Here is a 24,612-nt window from a genome sequence, read left to right as displayed (position 1 = left end):
ATCAAACCAGCCCAACTTGGCACTGGTGCCACCTTGGGTCTGGGAACCATTCTGCCTATCGTGGATTTTCAAGGGCCAGCCGGCCACTCTGAGCCATAGGCCCCCAAACAAAAACCCCGGCCCTTTTCTCTGGCAAACAAAATAAAGATGCCCCGCTTCTGGATGGCAGATTGCAGGACGCACTTGGTACTATCAAACCAGCCCAACTTGGCACTGGTGCCACCACTGGCCTGGGGACCATCCTGCGTATCGTGGATTCTAAGGAGCCAGCCGGCCACTCCCAGCCACAGGACCCCAGACAAAAAGCTCTGCCCGTTTCCCTGGCAAACAAAATTAAGCTGCCCCGCTTCTGGATGGCAGATTGCAGGAGCTATTTAGTACTATCAAACCAGCCCGACTTGGCACTGGTGCCAACTTGGATCTGGGAACCATCCTGCCTATTGTGGATTTTGTGGGGTCAGCCGGCCACTCTCAGCCATATGCCCTCAAACACAAACCACGGCCCTTTTCTCTGGCAAACAAAACTCAACTGCCCCTCTTCTGGAGGGTAAATTGCAGGACGCACTTGGTACAACAAAAACAGCCCAACTTGGCACTGGTGCCACCTTGTGTCTGGGAACCATCCTGCGTATCGAGCTTTTTAAGGAGCCAGCCGGCCACTCCCAGCCATATGCCCCCAAAAACGAACCACGGACTTGTTCTCTGGCAAACAAAAATCAGCTGCCCCGCGTCGGGATGGCAGATTGCAGGAGCCACTTGGTACTATCAAACCAGCCCAACTTGGCACTGGTGCCACCATGGGCCTGGTCACCATCCTGCCTATCGTAGCTTTTCAGGAGCCAGCCGGTCACTCCCAGCCATAGGCCGCCAGACACAAACCTCGGCCCGTTTCCCTGGCAAACAAAAGTAAGCTGCCCCGCTTCTGGATGGCAGATTGCAGGAGCCACTTGGTACTATCAAATCAGCCCGAATTGGCACTGGTGCCACCTCTGGTCTGGGAACCATCCTGCGTATCGTGGATTCTAAGGAGCCAGCCGGCCACTCCCAGCCATAGGGCCCCAAACACAAACAACGTCGCTTTTCCCTGGAAAACAAAACTCGCCTGCCAACTTTTTGATGGCAGATTGCAGGAGCCACTTGGTACTATCAAATCAGCCCACCTTGGAACTGCTGCCACCATGGGTCTGGCCACCATCCTGCCTATCGTAGCTTTTCAGGAGCCAGCCGGTCACTCCCAGCCATAGGCCCCCAGACACAAGCCTGGGCCCGTTTCCCTGGCAAACAAAAGTAAGCTGCCCCGCTTCTGGATGGCAGATTGCAGGAACCACTTGGTACTATCAAACCAGCCTGACTTGGCACTGGTGCCACCTTGGGCCTGGAAACCATCCTGCGTATCGTGGATTCTAAGGAGCCAGCCGGCCACTCCCAGCCACAGGCCCCCAAACACAAACAACGGCGCTTTTCCCTGGAAAACAAAACTCGCCTGCCAACTTTTTGATGGCAGATTGCAGGAGCCACTTGGTACTATCAAACCAGCCCAACTTGGCACTGGTGCCACCATGGGTCTGGTCACCATCCTGCCTATCGTAGCTTTTCAGGAGCCAGCTGGTCACTCCCAGCCATAGGCCCCCAGACACAAACCTCGGCCCGTTTCCCTGGCAAACAAAATTAAGATGCCCCGCTTCTGGATGGCAGATTGCAGGACGCACTTGGTACTATCAAACCAGCCCAACTTGGCACTGGTGCCACCACTGGTCTGGGGACCATCCTGCGTATCGTGGATTCTAAGGAGCCAGCCGGCCACTCCCAGCCACAGGACCCCAGACACAAAGCTCTGCCCGTTTCCCTGGCAAACAAAATTAAGCTGCCCCGCTTCTGGATGGCAGATTGCAGGAGCTATTTAGTACTATCAAACCAGCCCGACTTGGCACTGGTGCCACCTTGGCTCTGGGAACCATCCTGCCTATTGTGGATTTTCTGGGGTCAGCTGGCCACTCTCAGCCATATGCCCTCAAACACAAACCACGGCCCTTTTCTCTGGCAAACAAAACTCGACTGCCCCTCTTCTGGAGGGTAAATTGCAGGACGCACTTGGTACAACAAAAACAGCCCAACTTGGCACTGGTGCCACCATGTGTCTGGGAACCATCCTGCGTATCGAGCTTTTTAAGGAGCCAGCCGGCCACTCCCAGCCATATGCCCCCAAAAACGAACCACGGACTTGTTCTCTGGCAAACAAAAATCAGCTACCCCGCGTCGGGATGGCAGATTGCAGGAGCCACTTTGCACCATCACACTATCCCTACTTGGCCCTGGTGCCACCTCTGGTCTGGGAACCATCCTGCGTATCGTGGATTCTAATTAGCCAGCCGGCCACTCCCAGTTACAGGCCCACAAACACAAACAATGGCGCTTTTCCCTGGAAAAGAAAACTCGCCTGCCAACTTTTTGATGGCAGATTGCAGGAGCCACTTGGTACTATCAAACCAGCCCAACTTGGCACTGGTGCCACCATGGGTCTGGTCACCATCCTGCCTATCGTAGCTTTTCAGGAGCCAGCTGGTCACTCCCAGCCATAGGCCCCCAGACACAAACCTCGGCCCGTTTCCCTGGCAAACAAAATAAAGATGCCCCGCTTCTGGATGGCAGATTGCAGGACGCACCTGGTACTATTAATCCAGCCCAACTTGGCACTGGTGCCACCACTGGTCTGGGAACCATCCTGCGTATCGTGGATTCAAAGGAGCCAGCTGGCCACTCCCAACCACAGGACCCCAGACACAAAGCTCTGCCCGTTTCCCTGGCAAACAAAATTAAGCTGCCCCGCTTCTGGATGGCAGATTGCAGGAGCTATTTAGTACTATCAAACCAGCCCGACTTGGCACTGGTGCCACCTTGGCTCTGGGAACCATCCTGCCTATTGTGGATTTTCTGGGGTCAGCCGGCCACTCTCAGCCATATGCCCTCAAACTCAAACCACGGCCCTTTTCTCTGGCAAACAAAACTCAACTGCCCCTCTTCTGGAGGGTAAATTGCAGGACGCACTTGGTACTACAAAAACAGCCCAACTTGGCACTGGTGCCACCTTGGGTCTGGGAACCATTCTGCCTATCGTGGATTTTCAGGGGCCAGCTGGCCACTCTGAGCCATAGGCCCCCAAACAAAAACCACGGCCCTTTTCTCTGGCAAACAAAAGTAAGCTGCCCCGCTTCTGGATGGCAGATTGCAGGAGCCACTTGGTTCTACGAAAACAGCCCGACTTGGCACTGATGCCACCATGGGTCTGGGAACCATCCTGCGTATTGATCTTTTTAAGGAGCCAGCCGGCCACGCCCAGCCACAGGCCCCCAAACAAAAACAACGTCGCTTTTTCCTGGAAAACAAAACTCGCCTGCCAACATTTTGATGGCAGATTGCAGGAGCCACTTGGTACTATCAAATCAGCCCAACTTGGCACTGGTGCCACCATGGGTCTGGGAACCATCCTGCGTATCGTGGATTCTGGTCACCATCCTGCCTATCGTAGCTTTTCAGTAGCCAGCAGGCCACTCCCAGCCACAGGCCCCCAAACACAAACAACGGCCCGTTTCCCTGGCAAACAAAAGTAAGCTGCCCCGATTCTGGATGGCAGATTGCAGGAACCACTTGGTACTATCAAACCAGCCCGACTTGGCACTGGTGCCACCTTGGGTCTGGGAACCATGCTGCGTATCGTAGATTCTAATTAGCCAGCCGGCCACTCCCAGCCACAGGCCCCCAAACACAAACAACGGCGCTTTTCCCTGGAAAAAAAAACTCGCCTGCCAACTTTTTGATGGCAGATTGCAGGAGCCACTTGGTACTATTAAAGCAGCCCAACTTGGCACTGCTGCCACCATGGGTCTGGTCACCATCCTGCCTATCGTAGCTTTTCAGGAGCCAGCCGGTCACTCCTAGCCATAGGCCCCCAGACAAAAACATCGGTCCGTTTCCCTGGCAAACAAAAGTAAGCTCTCCCTCTTCTGGATGGCAAATTGCAGGACGCACTTGGTACTACGAAAACAGCCCGACTTGGCACTGATGCCACCTTGGGTCTGGGAACCATCCTGCGTATCGAGCTTTTTAAGGATCCAGCCGGCCACGCCCAGCCATATAACCCCACAAACAAACCACAGAACTTTTCTCCAGCAAAAAAAAATCCGCTGCCCCGCGTCTGGATGGCAGATTGCAGGAGCCACTTGGTACCATCAAACCAGCCCGACTTGGCACTGGTGCCACCTTGGGCCTGGTCACCATCCTGCATATCGTGCATTTTAAGGAGGCAGCTGGCCACTTCCAGCCATAGGACCCCAGACTCAAAGCTCTGCCCTTTTCCCTGGCAAACAAAAGTAAGCTACCCCGCTTCTGGATGGCAGATTGCAGGAGCCACTTTGCACCATCAAACCAGCCCAACTTGGCACTGGTGCCACCTTGGGTCTGGTCACCATCCTGCGTATCGTGGATTCTAAGGAGCCAGCTGGCCACTCCCATCCACAGGCCCCTAAACACAAACAACGGCGCTTTTCCCTGGAAAACAAAACTCACCTGCCAACTTTTTGATGGCTGATTGCAGGAGCCACTTTGCAACATAAAACCAGCCCGACTTTTCACTGGTGCCACCTTGGATCTCGGAACCATCCTGCCTATCGTGGATTTTCAGGGGCCAGCCGGCCACTCTCAGCCATGTACCCCCAAACAAAAACCACGGCCCTTTCCTCTGGCAAACAAAACTCAACTGCCCCTCTTCTGGATGGCAGATTGCAGGAGCCACTTGCTACTACAAAACCAGCCCGACTTGGCACTGGTGCCACCTCAGGTCTGGGAACCATCCTGCGTATCGTGGATTCTAATTAGCCAGCCGGCCACTCCCAGCACAGGCCCCCAAAAAATACCAAAGACCTTTTCTCTTACAAACAAAAATCGGCTGCCCCGCTTCTGGATGGCAGATTGCAGGAGCCACTTTGCACCAAAAAACCAGCCCGACTTGGCACTGGTGCCACCTTGGGTCTGGGAACCATGCTGCCTATCGTGGATTTTCAGGGGCCAGCCGGCCACTCTGAGGCATAGGCCCCCAAACAAAAACCACGGCCCTTTTCTCTGGCAAACAAAATAAGGCTGCCCCGCTTCTGGATGGCAGATTGCAGGAGCCACTTGGTACTATCAAACCAGCCCGACTTGGCACTGGTGCCACCATGGGCCAGGTCACCATCCTGCCTATCGTAGCTTTTCAGGAGCCAGCCGGTCACTCCCAGCCATAGGCCGCCAGACAGAAACCTCGGCCCGTTTCCCTGGCAAACAAAAGTAAGCTGCCCCGCTTCTGGATGGCAGATTGCAGGAGCCACTTGGTACTATCAAATCAGCCCGACTTGGCACTGGTGCCACCTCTGGTCTGGGAACCATCCTGCGTATCGTGGATTCTAAGGAGCCAGCCGGCCACTCCCAGCCACAGGGCCCCAAACACAAACAACGTCGCTTTTCCCTGGAAAACAAAACTCGCCTGCCAACTTTTTGATGGCAGATTGCAGGAGCCACTTGGTACTATCAAATCAGCCCACCTTGGAACTGCTGCCACCATGGGTCTGGCCACCATCCTGCCTATCGTAGCTTTTCAGGAGCCAGCCGGTCACTCCCAGCCATAGGCCCCCAGACACAAGCCTGGGCCCGTTTCCCTGGCAAACAAAAGTAAGCTGCCCCGACTCTGGATGGCAGATTGCAGGAACCACTTGGTACTATCAAACCAGCCTGACTTGGCACTGGTGCCACCTTGGGCCTGGAAACCATGCTGCGTATCGTGGATTCTAAGGAGCCAGCTGGCCACTCCCAGCCACAGGCCCTCAAACAAAAACAACGGCGCTTTTCCCTGGAAAACAAAACTCGCCTGCCAACTTTTTGATGGCAGATTGCAGGAGCCACTTGGTACTATCAAACCAGCCCAACTTGGCACTGGTGCCACCTTGGGTCTGGGAACCATTCTGCATATCGTGGATTTTCAAGGGCCAGCCGGCCACTCTGAGCCATAGGCCCCCAAACAAAAACCCCGGCCCTTTTCTCTGGCAAACTAAACTCAGCTGCCCCGCTTCTGGATGGCAGATTGCAGGACGCACTTGGTACTATCAAACCAGCCCAACTTGGCTCTGGTGCCACCACTGGTCTGGGAACCATCCTGCGTATCGTGGATTCTAAGGAGCCAGCCGGCCACTCCCAGCCACAGGAACCCAGACACAAAACTCTGCCCGTTTCCCTGGCAAACAAAATTAAGCTGCCCCGCTTCTGGATGGCAGATTGCAGGAGCTATTTAGTACTATCAAACCAGCCCGACTTGGCACTGGTGCCAACTTGGCTCTGGGAACCATCCTGCCTATTGTGGATTTTCTGGGGTCAGCCGGCCACTCTCAGCCATATGCCCTCAAACACAAACCACGGCCCTTTTCTCTGGCAAACAAAACTCAACTGCCCCTCTTCTGGAGGGTAAATTGCAGGACGCACTTGGTACAACAAAAACAGCCCAACTTGGCACTGGTGCCACCTTGGGTCTGGGAACCATCCTGCGTATCGAGCTTTTTAAGGAGCCAGCCGGCCACTCCCAGCCATATGCCCCCAAAAAAGAACCACGGACTTGTTCTCTGGCAAACAAAAATCAGCTGCCCCGCGTCGGGATGGCAGATTGCAGGAGCCACTTTGCACCATCAAACCAGCCCAACTTGGCACTGGTGCCACCTTGGGTCTGGGAACCATTCTGCCTATCGTGGATTTTCAGGGGCCAGCCGGCCACTCTGAGCCATAGGCCCCCAAACAAAAACCACGGCCCTTTTCTCTGGCAAACAAAACTCAGCTGCCCCGCTTCTGGATGGCAGATTGCAGGAGCCACTTGGTACTATCAAACCAGCCCGACTTGGCACTGGTGCCACCTCAGGTCTGGGAACCATCCTGCGTATCGTGGATTCTAAGGAGCCAGCCGGCCACTCCCAGCCACAGGGCCCCAAACACAAACAACGTCGCTTTTCCCTGGAAAACAAAACTGGCCTGCCAACTTTTTGATGGCAGATTGCAGGCGCCACTTGGTACTATCAAATCAGCCCACCTTGGAACTGCTGCCACCATGGGTCTGGCCACCATCCTGCCTATCGTAGCTTTTCAGGATCTAGCCGGTCACTCCCAGCCATAGGCCCCCAGACACAAGCCTGGGCCCGTTTCCCTGGCAAACAAAAGTAAGCTGCCCCGCTTCTGGATGGCAGATTGCAGGAACCACTTGGTACTATCAAACCAGCCCGACTTGGCACTGGTGCCACCTTGGCTCTGGGAACCATCCTGCCTATTGTGGATTTTCTGGGGTCAGCCGGCCACTCTCAGCCATATGCCCTCAAACACAAACCACGGCCCTTTTCTCTGGCAAACAAAACTCAACTGCCCCTCTTCTGGAGGGTAAATTGCAGGACGCACTTGGTACAACAAAAACAGCCCAACTTGGCACTGGTGCCACCTTGTGTCTGGGAACCATCCTGCGTATCGAGCTTTTTAAGGAGCCAGCCGGCCACTCCCAGCCATATGCCCCCAAAAACGAACCACGGCCCTTTTCTCTGGCAAACAAAACTCAGCTGCCCCGCTTCTGGATGGCAGATTGCAGGACGCACCTGGTACAATTAATCCAGCCCAACTTGGCACTGGTGCCACCACTGGTCTGGGAACCATCCTGCGTATCGTGGATTCTAAGGAGCCAGCCGGCCACTCCCAGCCACAGGACCCCAGACACAAAGCTCTGCCCATTTCCCTGGCAAACAAAATTAAGCTGCCCCGCTTCTGGATGGCAGATTGCAGGAGCTATTTAGTACTATCAAACCAGCCCGACTTGGCACTGGTGCCACCTTGGCTCTGGGAACCATCCTGCCTATTGTGGATTTTCTGGGGTCAGCCGGCCACTCTCAGCCATATGCCCTCAAACTCAAACCACGGCCCTTTTCTCTGGCAAACAAAACTCAACTGCCCCTCTTCTGGAGGGTAAATTGCAGGACGCACTTGGTACTACAAAAACAGCCCAACTTGGCACTGGTGCCACCTTGGGTCTGGGAACCATTCTGCCTATCGTGGATTTTCAGGGGCCAGCTGGCCAATCTGAGCCATAGGCCCCCAAACAAAAACCACGGCCCTTTTCTCTGGCAAACAAAAGTAAGCTGCCCCGCTTCTGGATGGCAGATTGCAGGAGCCACTTGGTTCTACGAAAACAGCCCGACTTGGCACTGATGCCACCATGGGTCTGGGAACCATCCTGCGTATCGATCTTTTTAAGGAGCCAGCCGGCCACGCCCAGCCACAGGCCCCCAAACAAAAACAACGTCGCTTTTCCCTGGAAAACAAAACTCGCCTGCCAACTTTTTGATGGCAGATTGCAGGAGCCACTTGGTACTATCAAATCAGCCCAACTTGGCACTGGTGCCACCATGGGTCTGGGAAACATCCTGCGTATCGTGGATTCTGGTCACCATCCTGCCTATCGTAGCTTTTCAGGAGCCAGCTGGTCACTCCCAGCCATAGGCCCCCAGACACAAACCTCGGCCCGTTTCCCTGGCAAACAAAAGTAAGCTGCCCCGCTTCTGGATGGCAGATTGCAGGAGCCACTTGGTACTATCAAACCAGCCCGACTTGGCACTGGTGCCACCTTGGGTCTGGGAACCATGCTGCGTAACGTAGATTCTAAGGCGCCTGGCGGCCACTCCTAGCCACAGGCCGCCAAACACAAACAACGGCGCTTTTCCCTGGAAAACAAAACTCGCCTGCCAAATTTTTGATGGCAGATTGCAGGAGCCACTTGGTACTATCAAACCAGCCCAACTTGGCACTGGTGCAGCCATGGGTCTGGTCACAATCCTGCCTATCGTAGCTTTTCAGGGGCCAGCCGGTCACTCCCAGCCGTAGGCACCCAGACAAAAACCTCGGCCCGTTTCCCTGGCAAACAAAAGTAAGCTGCCTCGCTTCTGGATGGCAGATTGCAGGAGCCACTTTGCACCATCAAACTATCCCGACTTGGCACTGGTGCCACCTCGGGTCTGGGAACCATCCTGCGTATCGTGGATTCTAATTAGCCAGCCGGCCACTCCCAGCCACAGGCCCCCAAACACAAACAACGGTGCTTTTCCCTGGAAAACAAAACTCGCCTGGCAACCTTTTGATGGCAGATTGCAGGAGCCACTTGGTACTATCTAACCAGCCCAACTTGGCACTGGTGCCACCACTGGTCTGGGAACCATCCTGCGTATCGTGGATTCTAAGGAGCCAGCCGGCCACTCCCAGCCACAGGACCCCAGACACAAAGCTCTGCCCGTTTCCCTGACAAACAAAATTAAGCTACCCCGCTTCTGGATGGCAGATTGCAGGAGCTATTTAGTACTATCAAACCAGCCCGACTTGGCACTGGTGCCACCTTGGCTCTGGGAACCATCCTGCCTATTGTGGATTTTCTGGGGTCAGCCGGCCACTCTCAGCCATATGCCCTCAAACACAAACCACGGCCCTTTTGTCTGGCAAACAAAACTCAACTGCCCCACTTCTGGAAGGCAAATTGCAGGACGCACTTGGTACTACAAAAACAGCCCAACTTGGCCCTGGTGCCACCTTGGGTCTGGGAACCATTCTGCCTATCGTGGATTTTCAGGGGCCAGCTGGCCACTCCCAGCCACAGGGCCCCAAACACAAACAATGGCGCTTTTCCCTGGAAAACAAAACTCGACTGCCAACTTTTTGATGGCAGATTGCAGGAGCCACTTGGTACTATCAAACCAGCCCAACTTGGCACTGGTGCCACCATGGGTCTGGTCACCATCCTGCCTGTCGTAGCTTATCAGGAGCCAGCCGGTCACTCCCAGCCATAGGCCCCCAGACACAAAACCTCGGCCCGTTTCCCTGGCAAACAAAAGTAAGCTGCCCCGCTTCTGGATGGCAGATTGCAGGAACCACTTGGTACTATCAAACCAGCCGGACTTGGAACTGGTGCCACCTTGGGCCTGGAAACCATCCTGCGTATCGTGGATTCTAAGGAGGCAGCCGGCCACTCCCAACCACAGGGCCCCAAACACAAACAACGGCGCTTTTCCCTGGAAAACAAAATGCGCCTGCCAACTTTTTGACGGCAGATTGCAGGAGCCACTTGGTACTATCAAACCAGCCCGACTTGGCACTGGTGCCACCTCTGGTCTGGGAACTGTCCTGCGTATCGTGGATTCTAAGGAGCCAGCCGGCCACTCCCAGCCACAGGCCCCCAAACACAAACAACGGCGCTTTTCTCTGGCAAACAAAACTCAACTGCCCCTCTTCTGGAGGGTAAATTGCAGGACGCACTTGGTACAACAAAAACAGCCCAACTTGGCACTGCTGCCACCATGGGTCTGGTCACAATCCTGCCTATCGTAGCTTTTCAGGAGCCAGCCGGTCACTCCCAGCCATAGGCGCCCAGACACAAATCTCGGCCCATTTCCATGGTAAAAAAAGTAAGCTGCCTCGCTTCTGGATGGCAGATTGCAGGAACCACTTGGTACTATCAAACCAGCCCGACCTGGCACTGGTGCCACCTTGGGTCTGGGAACCATCCTGCGTATCGTGGATTCTAAGGAGCCAGCCGGCCACTCCCAGCCGCAGGACCCCAAACACAAACAACAGCGCTTTTCTCTGGCAAACAAAACTCAGTTGCCCTGCTTTTGGATGGCAGATTGCAGGAGCCACTTGGTACTATCAAACCAGCCCAACTTGGCACTGGTGCCTCCATGGGTCTGGTAACCATCCTGCCTATCGTAGCTTTTCAGGAGCCAGCCGGTCACTCCCAGCCATAGGCCCCAGACAAAAAGCTCTGCCCGTTTCCCTGGCAAACAAAAGTAAGCTACCCCGCTTCTGGATGGCAGATTGCAGGAGCCACTTTGAACCATCAAACCAGCCCGACTTGGCACTGGTGCCACCTCTGGTCTGGGAACCATCCTGTGTATCGTGGATTCTAAGGAGCCAGCTGGCCACTCCCAGCCACAGGCCCACAAACACAAACAACGGCGTGTTTCCCTGGAAAACAAAACTGGCCTGCCAAATTTTTGATGGCAGATTACAGGAGCCACTTGGTACTATCAAACCAGCCCAACTTGGCACTGGTGCCACCATGGGTCTGGTCACCATCCTGCCTATCGTAGCTTTTCAGGAGCCAGGTGGTCACTCTCAGCCATAGGCCCCCAGACACAAACCTCGGCCCGTTTCCCTGGCAAACAAAAGTAAGCTGCCCCGCTTCTGGATGGCAGATTGCAGGAGCCACTTGGTACTATCAAACCAGCCCGACTTGGCACTGGTGCCACCTTGGCTCTGGGAACCATGCTGCGTATCGTAGATTCTAAGGCGCCAGGCGGCCACTCCTAGCCACAGGCCGCCAAACACAAACAACGGCGCTTTTCCCTGGAAAACAAAACTCGCCTGCCAACTTTTTGATGGCAGATTGCAGGAGCCACTTGGTACTATCAAACCAGCCCAACTTGGCACTGGTGCCACCATGGGTCTGGTCACAATCCTGCCTATCGTAGCTTTTCAGGAGCCAGCCGGTCACTCCCCGCCATAGGCCCCGAGACAAAATCCTCGGCCCGTTTCCCTGGCAAACAAAAGTAAGCTGCCCCGCTTCTGGATGGCAGATTGCAGGAGCCACTTGGTACTATCAAACCAGCCCGACTTGGCACTGGTGCCACCTTGGATCTGGGAACCATGCTGCGTAACGCACATTTTAAGGAGCCAGGCAGCCACTCCCAGCCACAGGCCACCAAACACAAACAACGGCGCTTTTCCCCGGAAAACAAAACTCGCCTGCCAACATTTTGATGGCAGATTGCAGGAGCCACTTGGTACTATCAAACCAGCCCAACTTGGCACTGGTGCCACCATGGGTCTGGTCACCATCCTGCCTAGCATAGCTTTTCAGGAGCCAGGAGGTCACTCCCAGCCATAGACCCCCAGACAGGAACCTCGGCCAGTTTCCATGGAAAACAAAAGTAAGCTGCCCCGCATCTGGATGGCAGATTGCAGGAGCCACTTTGCACCATCAAACTATCCCGACTTGGCACTGGTGCCACCTCGGGTCTGGGAACCATCCTGCGTATCGTGGATTCTAATTAGCCAGCCGCCCAGTCCCAGCCACAGGCGCCCAAACACAAACAACGGTGCTTTTCCCTGGAAAACAAAACTCGCCTGGCAAATTTTGATGGCAGATTGCAGGAGCCACTTGGTACTATCAAACCAGCCCAACTTGGCACTGGTGCCACCATGGGTCTGGTCACCATCCTGCCTATCGTAGCTTTTCAGGAGCCAGCCGGTCACTGCCACCCATAGGCCCCCAGACACAAAACCTCGGCCCGTTTCCCTGGCAAACAAAAGTAAGCTGCCCCGCTTCTGGATGGCAGATTGCAGGAACCACTTGGTACTATCAAACCAGCCCAACTTGGAACTGGTGCCACCTTGGGCCTGGAAACCATCCTGCGTATCGTGGATTCTAAGGAGGCAGCCGGCCACTCCCAACCACAGGGCCCCAAACACAAACAACGGCGCTTTTCCCTGGAAAACAAAATGCGCCTGCCAACTTTTTGACGGCAGATTGCAGGAGCCACTTGGTACTACCAAACCAGCCCGACTTGGCACTGGTGCCACCGCTGGTCTGGGAACCATCCTGCGTATCGTGGATTCTAAGGAACCAGCCGGCCACTCCCAGCCACAGGCCCCCAAACACAAACAACGGCGCTTTTCCCTGGAAAACAAAAGTCGCCTGCCAAATTTTGATGGCAGATTGCAGGAGCCACTTGGTACTATCAAACCAGCCCAACTTGGCACTGCTGCCACCATGGGTCTGGTCACAATCCTGCCTATCGTAGCTTTTCAGGAGCCAGCCGGTCACTCCCAGCCATAGGCGCCCAGACACAAACCTCGGCCCGTTTCCCTGGCAAACAAAAGTAAGCTGCCCCGCTTCTGGATGGCAGATTGCAGGAGCCACTTGGTACTATCAAACCAGCCCGACTTGGCACTGGTGCCACCTTGGCTCTGGGAACCATGCTGCGTAACGTAGATTCTAAGGCGCCAAGTGGCCACTCCTAGCCACAGGCCGCCAAACACAAACAACGGCGCTTTTCCCTGGAAAACAAAACTCGCCTGCCAACTTTTTGATGGCAGATTGCAGGAGCCACTTGGTACTATCAAACCAGCCCAACTTGGCACTGGTGCCACCATGGGTCTGGTCACAATCCTGCCTATCGTAGCTTTTCATGAGCCAGCCGGTCACTCCCAGCCATAGGCCCCCAGACAAAAACCTCGGCCCGTTTCCCTGGCAAACAAAAGTAAGCTGCCCCGCTTCTGGATGGCAGATTGCAGGAGCCACTTGGTACTATCAAACCAGCCCAACTTGGCACTGGTGCCACCTCTGGTCTGGGAACTGTCCTGCGTATCGTGGATTCTAAAGGAGCCAGCCGGCCACTCCCAGCCACAGGCCCCCAAACACAAACAACGGCGCTTTTCCCTGGAAAACAAAACTCGCCTGCCAAATTTTGATGGCAGATTGCAGGAGCCACTTGGTACTATCAAACCAGCCCAACTTGGCACTGCTGCCACCATGGGTCTGGTCACCATCCTGCCTATCGTAGCTTTTCAGGAGCCAGCCGGTCACTCCCAGCCATAGGCGCCCAGACACAAATCTCGGCCCATTTCCATGGTAAACAAAAGTAAGCTGCCCCGCTTCTGGATGGCAGATTGCAGGAACCACTTGGTACTATCAAACCAGCCCGACCTGGCACTGGTGCCACCTTGGGTCTGGGAACCATCCTGCGTATCGTGGATTCTAAGGAGCCAGCTGGCCACTCCCAGCCACAGGCCGCCAAACACAAACAACGGCGCTTTTCCCTGGAAAACAAAACTCGCCTGCCAACTTTTTGATGGCAGATTGCAGGAGCCACTTGGTACTATCAAACCAGCCCAACTTGGCACTGGTGCCACCATGGGTCTGGTCACAATCCTGCCTATCGTAGCTTTTCAGGAGCCAGCCGGTCACTCCCAGCCATAGGCCCCCAGACAAAAACCTCGGCCCGTTTCCCTGGCAAACAAAAGTAAGCTGCCCCGCTTCTGGATGGCAGATTGCAGGAGCCACTTGGTACTATCAAACCAGCCTGACTTGGCACTGGTGCCACCTTGGCTCTGGGAACCATGCTGCGTAACGCAGATTCTAAGGAGCCAGGCAGCCACTCCCAGCCACAGGCCCCCAAACACAAACAACGGCGCTTTTCCCCGGAAAACAAAACTCGTCTGGCAACTTTTTGATGGCAGATTGCAGGAGCCACTTGGTACTATCAAACCAGCCCAACTTGGCACTGGTGCCACCATGGGTCTGGTCACAATCCTGCCTATCGTAGCTTTTCATGAGCCAGCCGGTCACTCCCAGCCATAGGCCCCCAGACAAAAACCTCGGCCCGTTTCCCTGGCAAACAAAAGTAAGCTGCCCCGCTTCTGGATGGCAGATTGCAGGAGCCACTTGGTACTATCAAACCAGCCCGACTTGGCACTGGTGCCACCTCTGGTCTGGGAACTGTCCTGCGTATCGTGGATTCTAAGGAGCCAGCCGGCCACTCCCAGCCACAGGCCCCCAAACACAAACAACGGCGCTTTTCCCTGGAAAACAAAACTCGCCTGCCAAATTTTGATGGCAGATTGCAGGAGCCACTTGGTACTATCAAACCAGCCCAACTTGGCACTGCTGCCACCATGGGTCTGGTCACAATCCTGCCTATCGTAGCTTTTCAGGAGCCAGCCGGTCACTCCCAGCCATAGGCGCCCAGACACAAATCTCGGCCCATTTCCATGGTAAACAAAAGTAAGCTGCCCCGCTTCTGGATGGCAGATTGCAGGAACCACTTGGTACTATCAAACCAGCCCGACCTGGCACTGGTGCCACCTTGGGTCTGGGAACCATCCTGCGTATCATGGATTCTAAGGAGCCAGCCGGCCACTCCCAGCCACAGGACCCCAAACACAAACAACAGCGCTTTTCTCTGGCAAACAAAACTCAGTTGCCCTGCTTTTTGATTGCAGATTGCAGGAGCGACTTGGTACTATCAAACCAGCCCAACTTGGCACTGGTGCCTCCATGGGTCTGGTAAACATCCTGCCTATCGTAGCTTTTCATGAGCCAGCCGGTCACTCCCAGCCATAGGCCCCAGACAAAAAGCTCTGCCCGTTTCCCTGGCAAACAAAAGTAAGCTACCCCGCTTCTGGATGGCAGATTGCAGGAGCCACTTTGAACCATCAAACCAGCCCGACTTGGCACTGGTGCCACCTCTGGTCTGGGAACCATCCTGCGTATCGTGGATTCTAAGGAGCCAGCTGGCCACTCCCAGCCACAGGCCCACAAACACAAACAACGGCGTGTTTCCCTGGAAAACAAAACTGGCCTGCCAAATTTTTGATGGCAGATTACAGGAGCCACTTGGTACTATCAAACCAGCCCAACTTGGCACTGGTGCCACCATGGGTCTGGTCACCATCCTGCCTATCGTAGCTTTTCAGGAGCCAGGTGGTCACTCTCAGCCATAGGCCCCCAGACACAAACCTCGGCCCGTTTCCCTGGCAAACAAAAGTAAGCTGCCCCGCTTCTGGATGGCAGATTGCAGGAGCCACTTGGTACTATCAAACCAGCCCGACTTGGCACTGGTGCCACCTTGGCTCTGGGAACCATGCTGCGTATCGTAGATTCTAAGGCGCCAGGCGGCCACTCCTAGCCACAGGCCGCCAAACACAAACAACGGCGCTTTTCCCTGGAAAACAAAACTCGCCTGCCAACTTTTTGATGGCAGATTGCAGGAGCCACTTGGTACTATCAAACCAGCCCAACTTGGCACTGGTGCCACCATGGGTCTGGTCACAATCCTGCCTATCGTAGCTTTTCAGGAGCCAGCCGGTCACTCCCCGCCATAGGCCCCGAGACAAAATCCTCGGCCCGTTTCCCTGGCAAACAAAAGTAAGCTGCCCCGCTTCTGGATGGCAGATTGCAGGAGCCACTTGGTACTATCAAACCAGCCCGACTTGGCACTGGTGCCACCTTGGATCTGGGAACCATGCTGCGTAACGCACATTTTAAGGAGCCAGGCAGCCACTCCCAGCCACAGGCCACCAAACACAAACAACGGCGCTTTTCCCCGGAAAACAAAACTCGCCTGCCAACATTTTGATGGCAGATTGCAGGAGCCACTTGGTACTATCAAACCAGCCCAACTTGGCACTGGTGCCACCATGGGTCTGGTCACCATCCTGCCTAGCATAGCTTTTCAGGAGCCAGGAGGTCACTCCCAGCCATAGACCCCCAGACAGGAACCTCGGCCAGTTTCCATGGAAAACAAAAGTAAGCTGCCCCGCATCTGGATGGCAGATTGCAGGAGCCACTTTGCACCATCAAACTATCCCGACTTGGCACTGGTGCCACCTCGGGTCTGGGAACCATCCTGCGTATCGTGGATTCTAATTAGCCAGCCGCCCAGTCCCAGCCACAGGCGCCCAAACACAAACAACGGTGCTTTTCCCTGGAAAACAAAACTCGCCTGGCAAATTTTGATGGCAGATTGCAGGAGCCACTTGGTACTATCAAACCAGCCCAACTTGGCACTGGTGCCACCATGGGTCTGGTCACCATCCTGCCTATCGTAGCTTTTCAGGAGCCAGCCGGTCACTGCCACCCATAGGCCCCCAGACACAAAACCTCGGCCCGTTTCCCTGGCAAACAAAAGTAAGCTGCCCCGCTTCTGGATGGCAGATTGCAGGAACCACTTGGTACTATCAAACCAGCCCAACTTGGAACTGGTGCCACCTTGGGCCTGGAAACCATCCTGCGTATCGTGGATTCTAAGGAGGCAGCCGGCCACTCCCAACCACAGGGCCCCAAACACAAACAACGGCGCTTTTCCCTGGAAAACAAAATGCGCCTGCCAACTTTTTGACGGCAGATTGCAGGAGCCACTTGGTACTACCAAACCAGCCCGACTTGGCACTGGTGCCACCGCTGGTCTGGGAACCATCCTGCGTATCGTGGATTCTAAGGAACCAGCCGGCCACTCCCAGCCACAGGCCCCCAAACACAAACAACGGCGCTTTTCCCTGGAAAACAAAAGTCGCCTGCCAAATTTTGATGGCAGATTGCAGGAGCCACTTGGTACTATCAAACCAGCCCAACTTGGCACTGCTGCCACCATGGGTCTGGTCACAATCCTGCCTATCGTAGCTTTTCAGGAGCCAGCCGGTCACTCCCAGCCATAGGCGCCCAGACACAAACCTCGGCCCGTTTCCCTGGCAAACAAAAGTAAGCTGCCCCGCTTCTGGATGGCAGATTGCAGGAGCCACTTGGTACTATCAAACCAGCCCGACTTGGCACTGGTGCCACCTTGGCTCTGGGAACCATGCTGCGTAACGTAGATTCTAAGGCGCCAAGTGGCCACTCCTAGCCACAGGCCGCCAAACACAAACAACGGCGCTTTTCCCTGGAAAACAAAACTCGCCTGCCAACTTTTTGATGGCAGATTGCAGGAGCCACTTGGTACTATCAAACCAGCCCAACTTGGCACTGGTGCCACCATGGGTCTGGTCACAATCCTGCCTATCGTAGCTTTTCATGAGCCAGCCGGTCACTCCCAGCCATAGGCCCCCAGACAAAAACCTCGGCCCGTTTCCCTGGCAAACAAAAGTAAGCTGCCCCGCTTCTGGATGGCAGATTGCAGGAGCCACTTGGTACTATCAAACCAGCCCAACTTGGCACTGGTGCCACCTCTGGTCTGGGAACTGTCCTGCGTATCGTGGATTCTAAAGGAGCCAGCCGGCCACTCCCAGCCACAGGCCCCCAAACACAAACAACGGCGCTTTTCCCTGGAAAACAAAACTCGCCTGCCAAATTTTGATGGCAGATTGCAGGAGCCACTTGGTACTATCAAACCAGCCCAACTTGGCACTGCTGCCACCATGGGTCTGGTCACCATCCTGCCTATCGTAGCTTTTCAGGAGCCAGCCGGTCACTCCCAGCCATAGGCGCCCAGACACAAATCTCGGCCCATTTCCATGGTAAACAAAAGTAAGCTGCCCCGCTTCTGGATGGCAGATTGCAGGAACCACTTGGTACTATCAAACCAGCCCGACCTGGCACTGGTGCCACCTTGGGTCTGGGAACCATCCTGCGTATCGTGGATTCTAAGGAGCCAGCTGGCCACTCCCAGCCACAGGCCGCCAAACACAAACAACGGCGCTTTTCCCTGGAAAACAAAACTCGCCTGCCAACTTTTTGATGGCAGATTGCAGGAGCCACTTGGTACTATCAAACCAGCCCAACTTGGCACTGGTGCCACCATGGGTCTGGTCACAATCCTGCCTATCGTAGCTTTTCAGGAGCCAGCCGGTCACTCCCAGCCATAGGCCCCCAGACAAAAACCTCGGCCCGTTTCCCTGGCAAACAAAAGTAAGCTGCCCCGCTTCTGGATGGCAGATTGCAGGAGCCACTTGGTACTATCAAACCAGCCTGACTTGGCACTGGTGCCACCTTGGCTCTGGGAACCATGCTGCGTAACGCAGATTCTAAGGAGCCAGGCAGCCACTCCCAGCCACAGGCCCCCAAACACAAACAACGGCGCTTTTCCCCGGAAAACAAAACTCGTCTGGCAACTTTTTGATGGCAGATTGCAGGAGCCACTTGGTACTATCAAACCAGCCCAACTTGGCACTGGTGCCACCATGGGTCTGGTCACAATCCTGCCTATCGTAGCTTTTCATGAGCCAGCCGGTCACTCCCAGCCATAGGCCCCCAGACAAAAACCTCGGCCCGTTTCCCTGGCAAACAAAAGTAAGCTGCCCCGCTTCTGGATGGCAGATTGCAGGAGCCACTTGGTACTATCAAACCAGCCCAACTTGGCACTGGTGCCACCTCTGGTCTGGGAACTGTCCTGCGTATCGTGGATTCTAAGGAGCCAGCCGGCCACTCCCAGCCACAGGCCCCCAAACACAAACAACGGCGCTTTTCCCTGGAAAACAAAACTCGCCTGCCAAATTTTGATGGCAGATTGCAGGAGCCACTTGGTACTATCAAACCAGCCCAACTTGGCACTGCTGCCACCATGGGTCTGGTCACAATCCTGCCTATCGTAGCTTTTCAGGAGCCAGCCGGTCACTCCCAGCCATAGGCGCCCAGACACAAATCTCGGCCCATTTCCATGGTAAACAAAAGTAAGCTGCCCCGCTTCTGGATGGCAGATTGCAGGAACCACTTGGTACTATCAAACCAGCCCGACCTGGCACTGGTGCCACCTTGGGTCTGGGAACCATCCTGCGTATCATGGATTCTAAGGAGCCAGCCGGCCACTCCCAGCCACAGGACCCCAAACACAAACAACAGCGCTTTTCTCTGGCAAACAAAACTCAGTTGCCCTGCTTTTTGATGGCAGATTGCAGGAGCGACTTGGTACTATCAAACCAGCCCAACTTGGCACTGGTGCCTCCATGGGTCTGGTAACCATCCTGCCTATCGTAGCTTTTCAGGAGCCAGCCGGTCACTCCCAGCCATAGGCCCCAGACAAAAAGCTCTGCCCGTTTCCCTGGCAAACAAAAGTAAGCTACCCCGCTTCTGGATGGCAGATTGCAGGAGCCACTTTGAACCATCAAACCAGCCCGACTTGGCACTGGTGCCACCTCTGGTCTGGGAACCATCCTGCGTATCGTGGATTCTAAGGAGCCAGCTGGCCACTCCCAGCCACAGGCCCACAAACACAAACAACGGCGTGTTTCCCTGGAAAACAAAACTGGCCTGCCAAATTTTTGATGGCAGATTACAGGAGCCACTTGGTACTATCAAACCAGCCCAACTTGGCACTGGTGCCACCATGGGTCTGGTCACCATCCTGCCTATCGTAGCTTTTCAGGAGCCAGGTGGTCACTCTCAGCCATAGGCCCCCAGACACAAACCTCGGCCCGTTTCCCTGGCAAACAAAAGTAAGCTGCCCCGCTTCTGGATGGCAGATTGCAGGAGCCACTTGGTACTATCAAACCAGCCCGACTTGGCACTGGTGCCACCTTGGCTCTGGGAACCATGCTGCGTATCGTAGATTCTAAGGCGCCAGGCGGCCACTCCTAGCCACAGGCCGCCAAACACAAACAGCGGCGCTTTTCCCTGGAAAACAAAACTCGCCTGCCAACTTTTTGATGGCAGATTGCAGGAGCCACTTGGTACTATCAAACCAGCCCAACTTGGCACTGGTGCCACCATGGGTCTGGTCACAATCCTGCCTATCGTAGCTTTTCAGGAGCCAGCCGGTCACTCCCCGCCATAGGCCCCGAGACAAAATCCTCGGCCCGTTTCCCTGGCAAACAAAAGTAAGCTGCCCCGCTTCTGGATGGCAGATTGCAGGAGCCACTTGGTACTATCAAACCAGCCCGACTTGGCACTGGTGCCACCTTGGATCTGGGAACCATGCTGCGTAACGCACATTTTAAGGAGCCAGGCAGCCACTCCCAGCCACAGGCCACCAAACACAAACAACGGCGCTTTTCCCCGGAAAACAAAACTCGCCTGCCAACATTTTGATGGCAGATTGCAGGAGCCACTTGGTACTATCAAACCAGCCCAACTTGGCACTGGTGCCACCATGGGTCTGGTCACCATCCTGCCTAGCATAGCTTTTCAGGAGCCAGGAGGTCACTCCCAGCCATAGACCCCCAGACAGGAACCTCGGCCAGTTTCCATGGAAAACAAAAGTAAGCTGCCCCGCATCTGGATGGCAGATTGCAGGAGCCACTTTGCACCATCAAACTATCCCGACTTGGCACTGGTGCCACCTCGGGTCTGGGAACCATCCTGCGTATCGTGGATTCTAATTAGCCAGCCGCCCAGTCCCAGCCACAGGCGCCCAAACACAAACAACGGTGCTTTTCCCTGGAAAACAAAACTCGCCTGGCAAATTTTGATGGCAGATTGCAGGAGCCACTTGGTACTATCAAACCAGCCCAACTTGGCACTGGTGCCACCATGGGTCTGGTCACCATCCTGCCTATCGTAGCTTTTCAGGAGCCAGCCGGTCACTGCCACCCATAGGCCCCCAGACACAAAACCTCGGCCCGTTTCCCTGGCAAACAAAAGTAAGCTGCCCCGCTTCTGGATGGCAGATTGCAGGAACCACTTGGTACTATCAAACCAGCCCAACTTGGAACTGGTGCCACCTTGGGCCTGGAAACCATCCTGCGTATCGTGGATTCTAAGGAGGCAGCCGGCCACTCCCAACCACAGGGCCCCAAACACAAACAACGGCGCTTTTCCCTGGAAAACAAAATGCGCCTGCCAACTTTTTGACGGCAGATTGCAGGAGCCACTTGGTACTACCAAACCAGCCCGACTTGGCACTGGTGCCACCGCTGGTCTGGGAACCATCCTGCGTATCGTGGATTCTAAGGAACCAGCCGGCCACTCCCAGCCACAGGCCCCCAAACACAAACAACGGCGCTTTTCCCTGGAAAACAAAAGTCGCCTGCCAAATTTTGATGGCAGATTGCAGGAGCCACTTGGTACTATCAAACCAGCCCAACTTGGCACTGCTGCCACCATGGGTCTGGTCACAATCCTGCCTATCGTAGCTTTTCAGGAGCCAGCCGGTCACTCCCAGCCATAGGCGCCCAGACACAAACCTCGGCCCGTTTCCCTGGCAAACAAAAGTAAGCTGCCCCGCTTCTGGATGGCAGATTGCAGGAGCCACTTGGTACTATCAAACCAGCCCGACTTGGCACTGGTGCCACCTTGGCTCTGGGAACCATGCTGCGTAACGTAGATTCTAAGGCGCCAAGTGGCCACTCCTAGCCACAGGCCGCCAAACACAAACAACGGCGCTTTTCCCTGGAAAACAAAACTCGCCTGCCAACTTTTTGATGGCAGATTGCAGGAGCCACTTGGTACTATCAAACCAGCCCAACTTGGCACTGGTGCCACCATGGGTCTGGTCACAATCCTGCCTATCGTAGCTTTTCATGAGCCAGCCGGTCACTCCCAGCCATAGGCCCCCAGACAAAAACCTCGGCCCGTTTCCCTGGCAAACAAAAGTAAGCTGCCCCGCTTCTGGATGGCAGATTGCAGGAGCCACTTGGTACTATCAAACCAGCCCAACTTGGCACTGGTGCCACCTCTGGTCTGGGAACTGTCCTGCGTATCGTGGATTCTAAAGGAGCCAGCCGGCCACTCCCAGCCACAGGCCCCCAAACACAAACAACGGCGCTTTTCCCTGGAAAACAAAACTCGCCTGCCAAATTTTGATGGCAGATTGCAGGAGCCACTTGGTACTATCAAACCAGCCCAACTTGGCACTGCTGCCACCATGGGTCTGGTCACAATCCTGCCTATCGTAGCTTTTCAGGAGCCAGCCGGTCACTCCCAGCCATAGGCGCCCAGACACAAATCTCGGCCCATTTCCATGGTAAACAAAAGTAAGCTGCCCCGCTTCTGGATGGCAGATTGCAGGAACCACTTGGTACTATCAAACCAGCCCGACCTGGCACTGGTGCCACCTTGGGTCTGGGAACCATCCTGCGTATCGTGGATTCTAAGGAGCCAGCTGGCCACTCCCAGCCACAGGCCGCCAAACACAAACAACGGCGCTTTTCCCTGGAAAACAAAACTCGCCTGCCAACTTTTTGATGGCAGATTGCAGGAGCCACTTGGTACTATCAAACCAGCCCAACTTGGCACTGGTGCCACCATGGGTCTGGTCACAATCCTGCCTATCGTAGCTTTTCAGGAGCCAGCCGGTCACTCCCAGCCATAGGCCCCCAGACAAAAACCTCGGCCCGTTTCCCTGGCAAACAAAAGTAAGCTGCCCCGCTTCTGGATGGCAGATTGCAGGAGCCACTTGGTACTATCAAACCAGCCTGACTTGGCACTGGTGCCACCTTGGCTCTGGGAACCATGCTGCGTAACGCAGATTCTAAGGAGCCAGGCAGCCACTCCCAGCCACAGGCCCCCAAACACAAACAACGGCGCTTTTCCCCGGAAAACAAAACTCGTCTGGCAACTTTTTGATGGCAGATTGCAGGAGCCACTTGGTACTATCAAACCAGCCCAACTTGGCACTGGTGCCACCATGGGTCTGGTCACAATCCTGCCTATCGTAGCTTTTCATGAGCCAGCCGGTCACTCCCAGCCATAGGCCCCCAGACAAAAACCTCGGCCCGTTTCCCTGGCAAACAAAAGTAAGCTGCCCCGCTTCTGGATGGCAGATTGCAGGAGCCACTTGGTACTATCAAACCAGCCCGACTTGGCACTGGTGCCACCTCTGGTCTGGGAACTGTCCTGCGTATCGTGGATTCTAAGGAGCCAGCCGGCCACTCCCAGCCACAGGCCCCCAAACACAAACAACGGCGCTTTTCCCTGGAAAACAAAACTCGCCTGCCAAATTTTGATGGCAGATTGCAGGAGCCACTTGGTACTATCAAACCAGCCCAACTTGGCACTGCTGCCACCATGGGTCTGGTCACAATCCTGCCTATCGTAGCTTTTCAGGAGCCAGCCGGTCACTCCCAGCCATAGGCGCCCAGACACAAATCTCGGCCCATTTCCATGGTAAACAAAAGTAAGCTGCCCCGCTTCTGGATGGCAGATTGCAGGAACCACTTGGTACTATCAAACCAGCCCGACCTGGCACTGGTGCCACCTTGGGTCTGGGAACCATCCTGCGTATCATGGATTCTAAGGAGCCAGCCGGCCACTCCCAGCCACAGGACCCCAAACACAAACAACAGCGCTTTTCTCTGGCAAACAAAACTCAGTTGCCCTGCTTTTTGATGGCAGATTGCAGGAGCGACTTGGTACTATCAAACCAGCCCAACTTGGCACTGGTGCCTCCATGGGTCTTGTAACCATCCTGCCTATCGTAGCTTTTCAGGAGCCAGCCGGTCACTCCCAGCCATAGGCCCCAGACAAAAAGCTCTGCCCGTTTCCCTGGCAAACAAAAGTAAGCTACCCCGCTTCTGGATGGCAGATTGCAGGAGCCACTTTGAACCATCAAACCAGCCCGACTTGGCACTGGTGCCACCTCTGGTCTGGGAACCATCCTGCGTATCGTGGATTCTAAGGAGCCAGCTGGCCACTCCCAGCCACAGGCCCACAAACACAAACAACGGCGCTTTTCCCTGGAAAACAAAACTGGCCTGCCAAATTTTTGATGGCAGATTGCAGGAGCCACTTGGTACTGTCAAACCAGCCCAACTTGGCAATGGTGCCACCATGGGTCTGGTCACCATCCTGCCTATCGTAGCTTTTCAGGAGCCAGCCGGTCACTCCCAGCCATATGCCGCCAGACAGAAACCTCGGCCCGTTTCCCTGGCAAACAAAAGTAAGCTGCCCCGCTTCTGGATGGCAGATTGCAGGAGCCACTTGGTACTATCAAACCAGCCCAACTTGGCACTGGTGCCTCCATGGGTCTGGTATCCATCCTGCCTATCGTAGCTTTTCAGGAGCCAGCCGGTCAGTCCCAGCCATAGGCCCCAAACACAAATCTCTGCCCGTTTCCCCGGCAAACAAAAGTAAGCTGCCCCGCTTCTGGATGGCAG

Source organism: Melospiza georgiana, chromosome 2 (genome assembly GCF_028018845.1).
Source record: "Melospiza georgiana isolate bMelGeo1 chromosome 2, bMelGeo1.pri, whole genome shotgun sequence".
Taxonomy (NCBI): Eukaryota; Metazoa; Chordata; class Aves; order Passeriformes; family Passerellidae; genus Melospiza; species Melospiza georgiana.
Note: the sequence above shows the minus strand (reverse complement) of the source record.